At 32.1% G+C, this 12,500-nt stretch overlaps 1 protein-coding gene across 1 annotated transcript in view; it reads left to right on the top strand.

The window, feature by feature from the left end:
* The window catches only part of LOC137643032 (fibrocystin-L-like), a 222,281-nt gene that overhangs the window by 1,124 nt on the left and 208,657 nt on the right, over positions 1–12,500 (top strand). The window lies entirely within an intron of this gene.

Raw genomic sequence — 12,500 nt, 5'->3', positions numbered from 1 at the left:
TAACACCAAAGAATTTATTCGGTTTTACTTGACAGCGATTGCGCAAATGTAGCTGATTCTTGAGGAATGCTTTTGAGGCCTTGTGAATCTTTTCAAAGATATATCAGTTAATATGAATCCATTTTGCATCCTTGCAAGCATGAAAGACGAGACTACATGCTTGTCAAATACTTATGAAATTTGAAGAATAAAAAAAGCTTATTCCTAATGTTTAATCTTGAAATAAACGTTATTTGCAATTACTAAGAGTGCAACCTGTGTTCTCAAGACCTCCGAGTCATGAAAAACAATGTCCCTCATTTCAATAACAATCTTATTTACAGGGGAAGAATATGATATGCATCTCCATTACTCCTTTCATTTCCCCAGCAATTTTTGAAAGGATTGAGGTTCTATTTGATTTTGAAATTTAATTTTGCTCTCCTACTAACTCACACCGTTAGAAGTAGCCAATAGTAGCTATGTTAAACGTTAATTTCTAAGATAATTTTCAAAATCAGAATTTCAGATTATTTTCTCCATGAGAAGAAGTGCTACTATTTGGAGTTTGTTGTCGTGCGTACATGTCACCATCACTGGCTTCGTTAAGATATTCCTATGAAAAGTGTTGTGTAAATGTATAGCAGTTTTTAGTGTATTTTATGTATTTTTCAATAGATCTAACCGGGGCTATATCAGCTAATCTCAAGGAGAACACTGATGAATGATTAAAATTTGTAACGATATATAAATATATATACTACATATATATATATATATATCTATATATATATATATATATTTATAGATATATAGATATATATGTATATATGTATATATGTATATATATATATAAATATATATATATATATATATATATATATATATATATATGTATATATATATATATATATATATATATATATATATATATATATATATATATATATATATATATATAAAACCATTGTTTTCAAACTAAGACAGATGGGAATAGGTGTGTTTTTTGTTGGCGTCATTAGTGAATTTTTAAGTAAAAGATTGCAGAGTTGTTGTTGATGAGTAACATAGTTACTATAGGAATGTAAAATCAGGTTTTCTTCAGGGTAGTGTTCTATCACACTATATATGCATGATTTGTGGTTTTAAGTAGAAAATATGCCCCTTGCATATGCAGATGATACTACTCTTTGGGTCAATTCCATTTCCTGAATGTAGAGCTGGGGTTGCTGATTTCCTTAATAGAGATCTAGCTAAAATTAGGGCATTGTGCAAATTAGGGGGCATGAGGTTGAATTTTAACAAAACTCGAAGTATGATTGTAAATAGGTTAAAGACATTGGCTCCTTAAATTCCAGATCTTTGCATTGACAATGCCTATTTAACTGTATATAATTCATTCAAAATTCTAGGTGTGATTCTTGATTTTAGATTTATTTTGGAGAAGCACATTTGAACTTTCTTCTTTATATTCACACAAAAATTAGCTTGAGATAGTAAGACTTTCCACGATCAGTCTGTCTTGAAATGTATATATATTTTTTTCATTCTACCGTGTTTCGAGTATTGTTCTTCTGTCTAGTCTTAAATGTTTATTCTCATTTCAATAAAATAGTATTTGAAACGTTTGAATATATCTATTTAAAACTGACAAGAAACAGTAAGGTATTGAATATAATATCATTATATAGACCACCAGGGAGTAATATGAGGAAATTCATTGAAGAATTTAGTATTCTTGTGGGTGTGGTGGACGATATTAAAAATACATTAATTAGTGGTGACTTTAATGGTTGGGTAGATGATGAAAACGATTATAAGACTAAAGAACTCAAGGAAGTATTTGAGATGTTTAATTTAATAAATAGTGTTTCAGTATCAACGTCAGCATGTGGTCATACACTCGACTTGGTCATATGTGGGAAAGATTATGACCTAATAAGAAACCTTGAAGTGGAACCAGACTTTGAGATCTCAAAAACACATAAACTCATCACTTTCGATGTTAATATGAATTGCATCAGAGTATTGAAAAAATGGATCACATACAGGGAACGGGAAAATTTTGATACTGAGAATTTGATTGAATCTAGTGTAGCGCAAATGTCTTGTGAGAACATACAATGTGAACATATGGTAGATAGAGAATGTGTTGGGTGTTATACCAAGAAATATAATGACAATTTTGGAAAAATGTACGATACCATGTGTCCCATAAAGAGCAAACAAATAGTTGTACGCGAAAATGTTAGAGCTATTAAAGGCAAAAAGACACAGACGTAAGATGGAAGCTAGATGGAAAAGAGCCAAATCCTCACAAGCCAGAAATCTATATAATAAGGCCAGAAATTACTATAACATCCTGTTAGAAAAAACAAAAAGAAAATTCTACAACGGCGAATGTAAAAAAAACCAATAACATGAAGGACTTTCACAAAAACCTAGATGATTTGATGGGATTAAAGAAAAAATATGTCTTGCCTGACAATGTTTGTGCAGAGAAATTTGCTATATTCTTCAATGAAAAAATGATAAAATCTATAGAGGCTTCCCCCAAAATCATTTGGAAGGACAGTCAGTTATGCCAGTGAAGGAGGGAAAGAAGTTAATAAAATTTAAGGAAATAAATATGTGCGACTTGTTAAAGGTTATGAAAGAGATGAAGAATACATATTGTGGAAATGACCCTTTCCTAAACATTTCAATAAGTGAAGCTCCAAACAAGCAAGTTGTATATAATATTTACCTGAATATAATTAACCTAAGTATATCACAATCCTGTTTTCCTAGCTGTGAAAAAACTGCGTTGATCAAACCAATTTTCAAAGGAAAAGGTGATGTAAACGAGCTAAATTCATATAGGCCCATTTCAAATTTATTCTACATGTCGAAGCTTATTGAAAAAGTCATAAGTGAGCAATTATGGGCGCATATTGATGAGTTAGAGGTATTCCCGGAAAATCAGTTGGCCTACAGAGCTAATCATTCTACAGAAACTACCATATGCTCAATAATGAATGATATGATAGGTCTTCTTGATGAGGGAAAGTGTGGAATTTTGATCATGTCAGATCTTAGTGCTGCTTTTGACACTGTTGTGCATGAGTACTTACTTGACGACTTAGTCTATTGGAGTGACTGAGGAAGCACTGAAATTTTTGCGAAGTTACTTAATGAATAGGAAGACTATTGTAGAAGTTTCTGGAAACCGATCCAGTGAGAGAATTCTTATGAAGGGTGTACCACAGGCTAGTGTTCTGGGCCCTATCTTGTTTAATATGTATACTATCGAGCTATCACACATCTTGAAGAAACAAAAAGTGGGCTTTAAACTATATGCAGATGATACTCAATTCTACCTTTCAATTTCAACAACACAAGATACAGAGAAGAAAATTGATGAGATAATGACTGAAATAAAAACATGGATGCTGAGGAAAAGCTCAAATTAAATGATGATAAAACAGAATGTATGTTTTTTGGCACAAAGGTGGCTTTGAAGAATTACCAGTTAATTCAAAGTATAAAAAATGGTGATGCTGATGTTGGGATTGTGCCTGTTGTGAAAAATAGGGACCAAATAGTGAACACAGTGAAAGTGTGTAACTATCACCTGAGAAACATAGCATTTATTAGAAAATATTTAACAGAGGGCAGTACAAAAATTTTAGTGATGAGTCACGTAATATCAAGGCTTGATTATTGCAATTCTCTGTACTACAAATTGCCCAATACACTACTAAGAAAGCTTCAAAATGTGCAAAACCGGGCGGCTAGACTGATAAAAGGCATTAAACTACGGGAGAGAATAACTCTTGCATTGATCGATCTACATTGGTTACCTGTTAAGGCTAGAATTGAATTTAAGATTTGCTTGTTGACTCATAAAGCACTTACAAGTGATAAGCCTAAATATCTTCGTGATTGCTTGGTCCCCTACCCTGAAGCTACCAGCGCCGCTGTAAGAGTTAGACATGCTGATGACCTACATAGACTATTCGAAATTAGTGCGAATCATGCAATAGGAAGAAGAACGTTCAGTTATACTGCACCGAGACTCTTCAACGACCTTCCACTCGATGTCAAGAATAGCAAAAATGTGGCAGCTTTCATGAAAAACCTGAAGACTTATCTTTTTAGAAAGTGTTATAATAGTGACCTGAAAACTATTAAGCCTGAATACAAATGCTAGCGAAATAACTGATAAGATACAGAGCAAAACATTAACTGGAAAGAAATTATTTTCACATATCAAGGCCCGCCTGAACAGACCTTTAGTGTCTGATGGAGGCGAGAAGTAAACCCGTAAAAGTAAGTAAAAGTAAACTTTCGGTCTATCAAATACCTTGCTCATGACCTGGATATCAATCTCTGACAACATCGTTTAGTTATTTCTTTATGCATGTTGTATAAGATTTTTCATAATCAATAGCATCCCATTCAGATCTTTCTCGATTGTACCATCCTGTAAGTGTTGCTAAAGTCAAATCAAATGAAAGTGGCTTTCATCTCTATGCCTCGTATCCATATAAGAAAATTTCGGTCATCATCCCTTAAAGACCGTACAGAGAATATTTGAGGGAACAATCTATCGAGCGTTATACGTCAAGGAGGTTAATATGCTATTTAACGGATATAGCTGACTTAGCCTGTCAGACTATCAGACTAATCCTGTTTTTTGTAATCTAAATTCTAATCTTTTAATGATTATATAAATGTACTTTAATATCTTAAAGTTGTTTGTTCTAAGTGTATTGGAATTACTTGCCAATCACATTTGCTTTAAGCACATTCTCTTATTCTTAATCAGCTCCATAACACGCAGAAACTTTGTCTTTACAGCTGAGTCATTATTTCTTTTCAGTAAACATCTGCCATTCACCTTCCCATAGTGAAATTTGATTTCAAGAAAAATTTTGTAAGCGGTCTTTGCGGCAATCTTGCAAAACTAGCAATAATTTACTCTGGCCATGATATGGAGAACTTATCTTCTCTGAGTTATACTGTACTGTGAAACGGCATATTCGCTCATGTTTATTGGAATCTAAGAGTTTCTTTTCTTAATATTTCTACGTTTTTAATAAGAACATAATTAATAAACAAAATTTAATTTTTTATTTATAGCTGGTATCCATCGCCAATTTATTTTTTTCTAACTTAGATTTCACGTTTTAATATCATACTATTCCCTCTCGGATTTACTCGAATCACTTCTGAAAGAGTCGATTTCGACTCATAGGCCTGAATAATCTCCCCCTCCCTTTTAATAATAAAAAACTATGGATTCTATATTGAAACTTTCCGAGCCTTCATATAACACATTTAAGTTTACCTATAGTATAAAAAATCCTACAATTGAATTTTGATAAACTGAATATTATTATTTTTTCTTTCATTTGTTGTATAAACAACCTTCTACTTAACAAGGAAACGCCAATACGCCAAAGAGATTTGCGCATATAATTAAGATGTAGGGGATGCGAATCACCCAAGCCTTGCTGTTTGCCCCCACCTGACATTAAGTTGCTTCTTCTACACCTTGCACTTCTTGAAGGCTTGTGGATTTCCCAGGAGAGGCTTGATTTTGCAATCTGCACTTTCATTAGCACAGAACAGCAGGGTTAGATGTCTTTCATGGGCTTGTGATTTAAAATTTCCTTTTCTTTTGCTGTAATAAAGGTCCTTTTGGGTATTTCTTTCCAAAAAAGGACTGGTCTCATCGCAGTTGAATACTTGCTGTGATATATTGACCTCTGAATCCTCGATCATTTTAGAATTGGCACTGAAGGCCTCAAGGGCTTTTGACATTGGAGCTCGAAGCCTCATAGTATGTATCACACAAAACTATGAATATCAGTTCTTCTGTAATTTTCAAATTAGTCCCAGCTCGCTTTGAATGTTTTTTTTCCCTTTATATTGACGTGCCTGACCTCTTTTTCAAAGGGTCAGCACAATAAAAGCATTTCATTCAACAAAAACAATGTTTTCAGTAATTGTATCATCTACTAATTGCTTTTCAGTGATCCAGATAAGGAGACACTTTTTTTAACGCTATCGATGTAGCTGCTGTTTAGTCAATGGGAGCATTCCTTCTGCAACATTAATTGATTTGATATCTTATTTTCAATTTAGAATTGTAAAAAGCATGTATGTCGTACAATTGTAAAGTGTTGCTTGGTCAGCCACATGTATACCTAGTTCATGCTTTGCAATAACTTCGTTTTTTTTTCATTTCTACATGATTGTCTCCATCTTATCGTCTTTTTCTAATTACCTTGAGGGCATTGTCAAACTATATATAACTTAACTTTAAAGTGCAGCAAAAAATGGCTTCATGAATGAAAAATAGCGATTGAAACTCGACGAAGAACACCTAATCATAACTCAATAAAGAACTGTTTTAATGAAGAACTGTTTTAATGACACTCAGATAGTATGATGCTACTAGGATTGTTGCTCAGAGAGCGGATACTTTTGTGGTTCTGGCCAGGGAGGGCTGGTGTGGTTGAAAGCTAATGTGAGACAAAATGGAGTAAAAGTCACAAGAAGACAGCTTGAATACTGTGTAGTTGGCATATAGGTGCTGCGTGACTGCTTGCTGTGCATTGCTCAGCTGTTGATACAATACCCTCAAACTAAACCAAATTTGTGTGCTTACATCGCAACTGCTCATATTCAAGTCAAGAGGCACTACTGTATATATATATATATATATATTTGTATATATATATTTATATATATATATGTATATATATATATATATATATATGTATATTTATATATAGATATATTTATATATACATTTATATATATATATATATATATATGTATATATATTTATAAAATTATATATACAGTATATATATATGTATAAGGTTTATATATATATATATATATATATATACATATATATATATATATATATATATCTATATATATATATATATATATAGAAATATATATATTGATATATATTTATATATATATATATTCATACATTATATATATATATAAATATATATATATATATATATATATTTATATATATATATATATATATATTTATATATTATATATTTATATATTTATATATATATATTTATATACAATATATATATATATATATGTAATGTATATATATATATATTTATATATATATTATATATATATATATATCTATATACAATTATATATATATATATATATATATATATTTAAATATATATATATATTTATATGTAAATATATTTATATTTATATATATTTATATTTATATATAATTATATCTATCTATCTATCTATCTATCTATCTATCTATCTATCTATCTATCAATCTATATATATATATATATATAATATATTATAGTACAATTATATATTTGTATATAGATATATCTATATATTTTTTATATATAAATATATTTATATATATGTATCTATATGTACAATTTATAAATATGTATTTATATATATATATATATTATATATATATTTAATATATATTATATATGTATATGTACGTATATATATATATATATATATATATACACATATATCTGTATGCATATATTTATATATATATACATATATATATATATATATATATATATTTATATACAGTATATATATAAATTAATGGATTATGTGTTGATAACTAGAAGAATGTTTGGAAGATTGAAAGACGTGCATGTGTTTAGGGGTATGGCTAACGGTATGTCTGATCATTTTTTGGTGGAAGGAAAATTGGTTGTAGCAAAAGAGTGGGGGAATAGAGTAGGTGGATGTAAAAGGGAGCTAGTGAGGGTTGAAGAGCTAATAAAACCTGGGGTAAAAAGTAAATATCAGGAAAGGTTGAAAATGGCATATGACGAGGTGAGAGTAAGAGAAACTGGTAATTTAGAGGAGGAGTGGAAGTTAGCAAAAGAAAATTTTTGTTGGGATTGCAAGTGATGTATGTGGCAAGAAGGTTGTTGGAGGCAGCATGAGGAAGGGCAGTGAATGGTGGAATGAAGGAGTGAAGGTAAAAGTGGAAGAGAAAAAGAGGGCTTTTGAAGAATGGCTGCAGAGTAATAGTATAGAGAAGTATGAAAATATAGAGAGAAAAAGGTGGAAGTAAAGCGCAAGGTACGTGAGGCAAAGAGGGCAGCTGATCTTAGGTGGGGTCAGGGACTGGGTCAGTCATATGAAGAGAATAAGAAGAAGTTTTGGAAAGAAGTGAAGAGAGTAAGAAAGGCCGGCACAAGAATTGAAGAGACAGTGAAAGATGGAAATGGAAGGTTGTTAAAAGGAGAGGAGGCAAGGAAAAGGTGGGCGGAATATTTTGAAAGTTTGCTGAATGTTGAGGATGATAGGGAGGCAGAGATAATTGCTGTTCCAGGTGTTGAGGTGCCAGTGATGGGAGATGAGAATGAGAGAGAGATTACAATAGAGGAAGTGAGGAGAGCACTAGATGAAACGAGAGTAGGAAAAGCATCTGGTATGGATGGTGTGAAAGCTGAGATGTTGAAGGAAGGGGGTGTGACTGTAATTGAATGGTTGGTGAGATTTTTTAATGTGTGTTTTGTGTTGTCAATGGTACCAGTAGATTGGGTCTGTGCATGTATTGTACCACTATATAAGGGTAAGGGAGATGTGCATGAGTGTTGTAATTCAAGAGGTATTAGTTTGTTGAGTGTAGTTGGAAAAGTGTATGGTAGAGTACTGATTAATAGGATTAAGGATAAAACAGAGAATGCAATCTGGGAAGTACAGGGGGGTTTTAGAAGAGGTAGGGGTTGTATGAATCAGATTTTTGCAGTTAGGCAGATATGCGAGAAATATTTAGCAAAAGGTAAGGAAGTGTATGTTGCGTTTATGGATCTGGAGAAAGCATATGATAGAGTTGATAGGGAAGCAATGTGGAATGTGATGAGGTTATATGGAGTTGGTGGAAGGTTGTTGCAAGCAGTGAAAAGTTTCTACACAGGTAGTAAAGCATGTGTTAGAATAGGAAATGAGGTGAGCGATTGGTTTCCGGTGAGAGTGGGGCTGAGACAGGGATGTGTGATGTCGCCGTGGTTGTTTAACTTGTATGTTGATGGAGTGGTGAGAGAGGTGAATGCTAGAGTGCTTGGACGAGGATTAAAACTGGTAGGCGAGAATGATCATGAATGGGAGGTAAATCAGTTGTTGTTGCGGATGATACTGTACTGGTAGCAGACACAGAAGAGAAGCTTGACCGACTAGTGACAGAATTTGGAAGGGTGTGTGAGAGAAGGAAGTTGAGAGTTAATGTGGGTAAGAGTAAGGTTATGAGATGTACGAGAAGGGAAGGTGGTGCAAGGTTGAATGTCATGTTGAATGGAGAGTTACTTGAGGAGGTGGATCAGTTTAAGTACTTGGGGTCTGTTGTTGCAGCAAATGGTGGAGTGGAAGCAGATGTACGTCAGAGAGTGAATGAAGGTTGCAAAGTGTTGGGGGCAGTTAATGGAGTAGTAAAAAATAGAGGGTTGGGCATGAATGTAAAGAGAGTTCTATATGAGAAAGTGATTGTACCAACTGTGATGTATGGATCGGAGTTGTGGGGAATGAAAGTGATGGAGAGACAGAAATTGAATGTGTTTGAGATGAAGTGTCTGAGGAGTATGACTGGTGTATCTCAAGTAGATAGGGTCAGGAACGAAGTGGTGAGGGTGAGAACGGGTGTGAGGAATGAGTTAGCGGCTAGAGTGGATATGAATGTGTTGAGGTGGTTTGGCCATGTTGAGAGAATGGAGAATGGCTGTCTGCTAAAGAAGGTGATGAATGCAAGAGTTGATGGAGAAGTACAAGAGGAAGGCCAAGGTTTGGGTGGATGGATGGTGTGAAGAAAGCTCTGGGTGATAGGAGGATAGATGTAAGAGAGGCAAGAGAGCGTGCTAGAAATAGGAATGAATGGCGAGCGATTGTGACGCAGTTCCGGTAGGCCCTGCTGCTTCCTCCGGTGCCTTAGATGACCGCGGAGGTAGCAGCAGTAGGGGACTCAGCAGTATGAAGCTTCATCTGTGGTGGAAATGTGGGAGGTTGGGCTGTGGCACCCTAGCAGTACCAGCTGAACTCGGCTGAGTCCCCTGGTTAGGCTGGAGGAACATAGAGAGTAGAGGTCCCCTTTTTTGTTTTGTTCTTGTTGATGTCGGCTACCCCCCAAAATTGGGGGAAGTGCCTTTGGTATATGGATGGATATATATAAATATATATATATGTATATATAATATATATATAGATATATATATATATATATATATGTATATATATATGTATATGTATATATTTAAATTTACATATATATAAATATATCTATATTTATATATATCATTATGTATAATTATATATATATTTATATATATATATATATATATAATATTTATATACAATTATATATTTATATATATATGTATTTATATGTATATATTTATATATGTACATATTTATATATTTATATTTATATTTATATGTATATATATTTATATTTATATATAATTATATATATATACATATATATACAATTATATATTTATATATATAGATATATTTATATTTTTTTATATATAAATATATTTATATATATGTATCTATATGTTTATATTTATAAATATGTATTTATATAAATATAAATATATATATTATATATATATACACACACATATATATATATATATATATATACATATATAGATATATATTTATATATAATATGTATAAATATATATTTATATATATTATATATGTATATGTACGTATATATATTTACAATATATACATATATATATATATATATATGTATAATGTATATATATATGTATATATTTATAGATAATTATATTTATATGTAAATATATTTATAATTATATATAATTATATACATATATTTATATATAATTTTATATATATGTATATACATGTATATGTATGTATGTATGTATATATATATATATATATATATATGTATTTATTTATATATATATATATTTATATATATATTAAATACAATTATATATATATAAATATATTTATATATATGTATCTATATGTATATATTTATATATATGAATAATGTATATATATATATATATATATATATAGATATATATATATATATATATATTTACATATATGTATATATTTATATATATATAATTATATTAATATTTATATATAATTATATATATTAATATATATCTATATACAATTATATATTTTTATCTATATACTGTAGATATATTCATATATATTTTTATATATATGTTTTGAAAGTTTGCTGAATGTTGAGGATGATAGGGAGGCAGATATAATTGCTGTTCCAGGTGTTGAGGTGCCAGTGATGGGAGATGAGAATAAGAGAGAGATTACAATAGAGGAAGTGAGGAGAGCAATAGATGAAACGAGAGTAGGAAAAGCATCTGGTATGGATGGTGTGAAAGCTGAGATTTTGAAGGAAGGGGGTGTGACTGTACTTGAATGGTTGGTGAGATTGTTTAATGTGTGTTTTGTGTTGTCAATGGTACCAGTAGATTGGGTCTGTGCATGTATTGTACCACTATATAAGGGTAAGGGAGATGTGCATGAGTGTTGTAATTCAAGAGGTATTAGTTTGTTGAGTGTAGTTGGAAAAGTGTATGGTAGAGTACTGATTAATATGATTAAGGATAAAACAGAGAATGCAATCTTGGAAGTACAGGGTGGTTTTAGAAGAGGTAGGGGTTGTATGAATCAGATTTTTACAGTTAGGCAGATATGCAAGAAATATTTAGCAAAAGGTAAGGAGGTGTATGTTGCGTTTATGGATCTGGAGAAAGCATATGATAGAGTTGATAGGGAAGCAATGTGGAATGTGATGAGGTTATATGGAGTTGGTGGAAGGTTGTTGCAAGCAGTGAAAAGTTTCTACAAAGGTAGTAAAGCATGTGTTAGAATAGGAAATGAAGTGAGCTATTGGTTTCCGGTGAGAGTGGGGCTGAGACAGGGATGTGTGATGTCGCCGTGGTTGTTTAACTTGTATGTTGATGGAGTGGTGAGAGAGGTGAATGCTCGAGTGCTTGGACGAGGATTAAAACTGGTAGGCGAGAATGATCATGAATGGGAGGTAAATCAGTTGTTGTTTGCGGATGATACTGTACTGGTAGCAGACACAGAAGAGAAGCTTGACCGACTAGTGACAGAATTTGGAAGGGTGTGTGAGAGAAGGAAGTTGAGAGTTAATGTGGGTAAGAGTAAGGTTATGAGATGTACGAGAAGGGAAGGTGGTGCAAGGTTGAATGTCATGTTGAATGGAGAGTTACTTGAGGAGGTGGATCAGTTTAAGTACTTGGGGTCTGTTGTTGCAGCAAATGGTGGAGTGGAAGCAGATGTACGTCAGAGAGTGAATGAAGGTTGCAAAGTGTTGGGGGCAGTTAATGGAGTAGTAAAAAATAGAGGGTTGGGCATGAATGTAAAGAGAGTTCTATATGAGAAAGTGATTGTAAGAACTGTGATGTATGGATCGGAGTTGTGGGGAATGAAAGTGA

Source organism: Palaemon carinicauda, chromosome 6, assembly GCF_036898095.1.
Source record: "Palaemon carinicauda isolate YSFRI2023 chromosome 6, ASM3689809v2, whole genome shotgun sequence".
NCBI lineage: Eukaryota > Metazoa > Arthropoda > Malacostraca > Decapoda > Palaemonidae > Palaemon > Palaemon carinicauda.
Note: the sequence above shows the minus strand (reverse complement) of the source record. Positions and strands in the feature narration are given on the sequence as shown.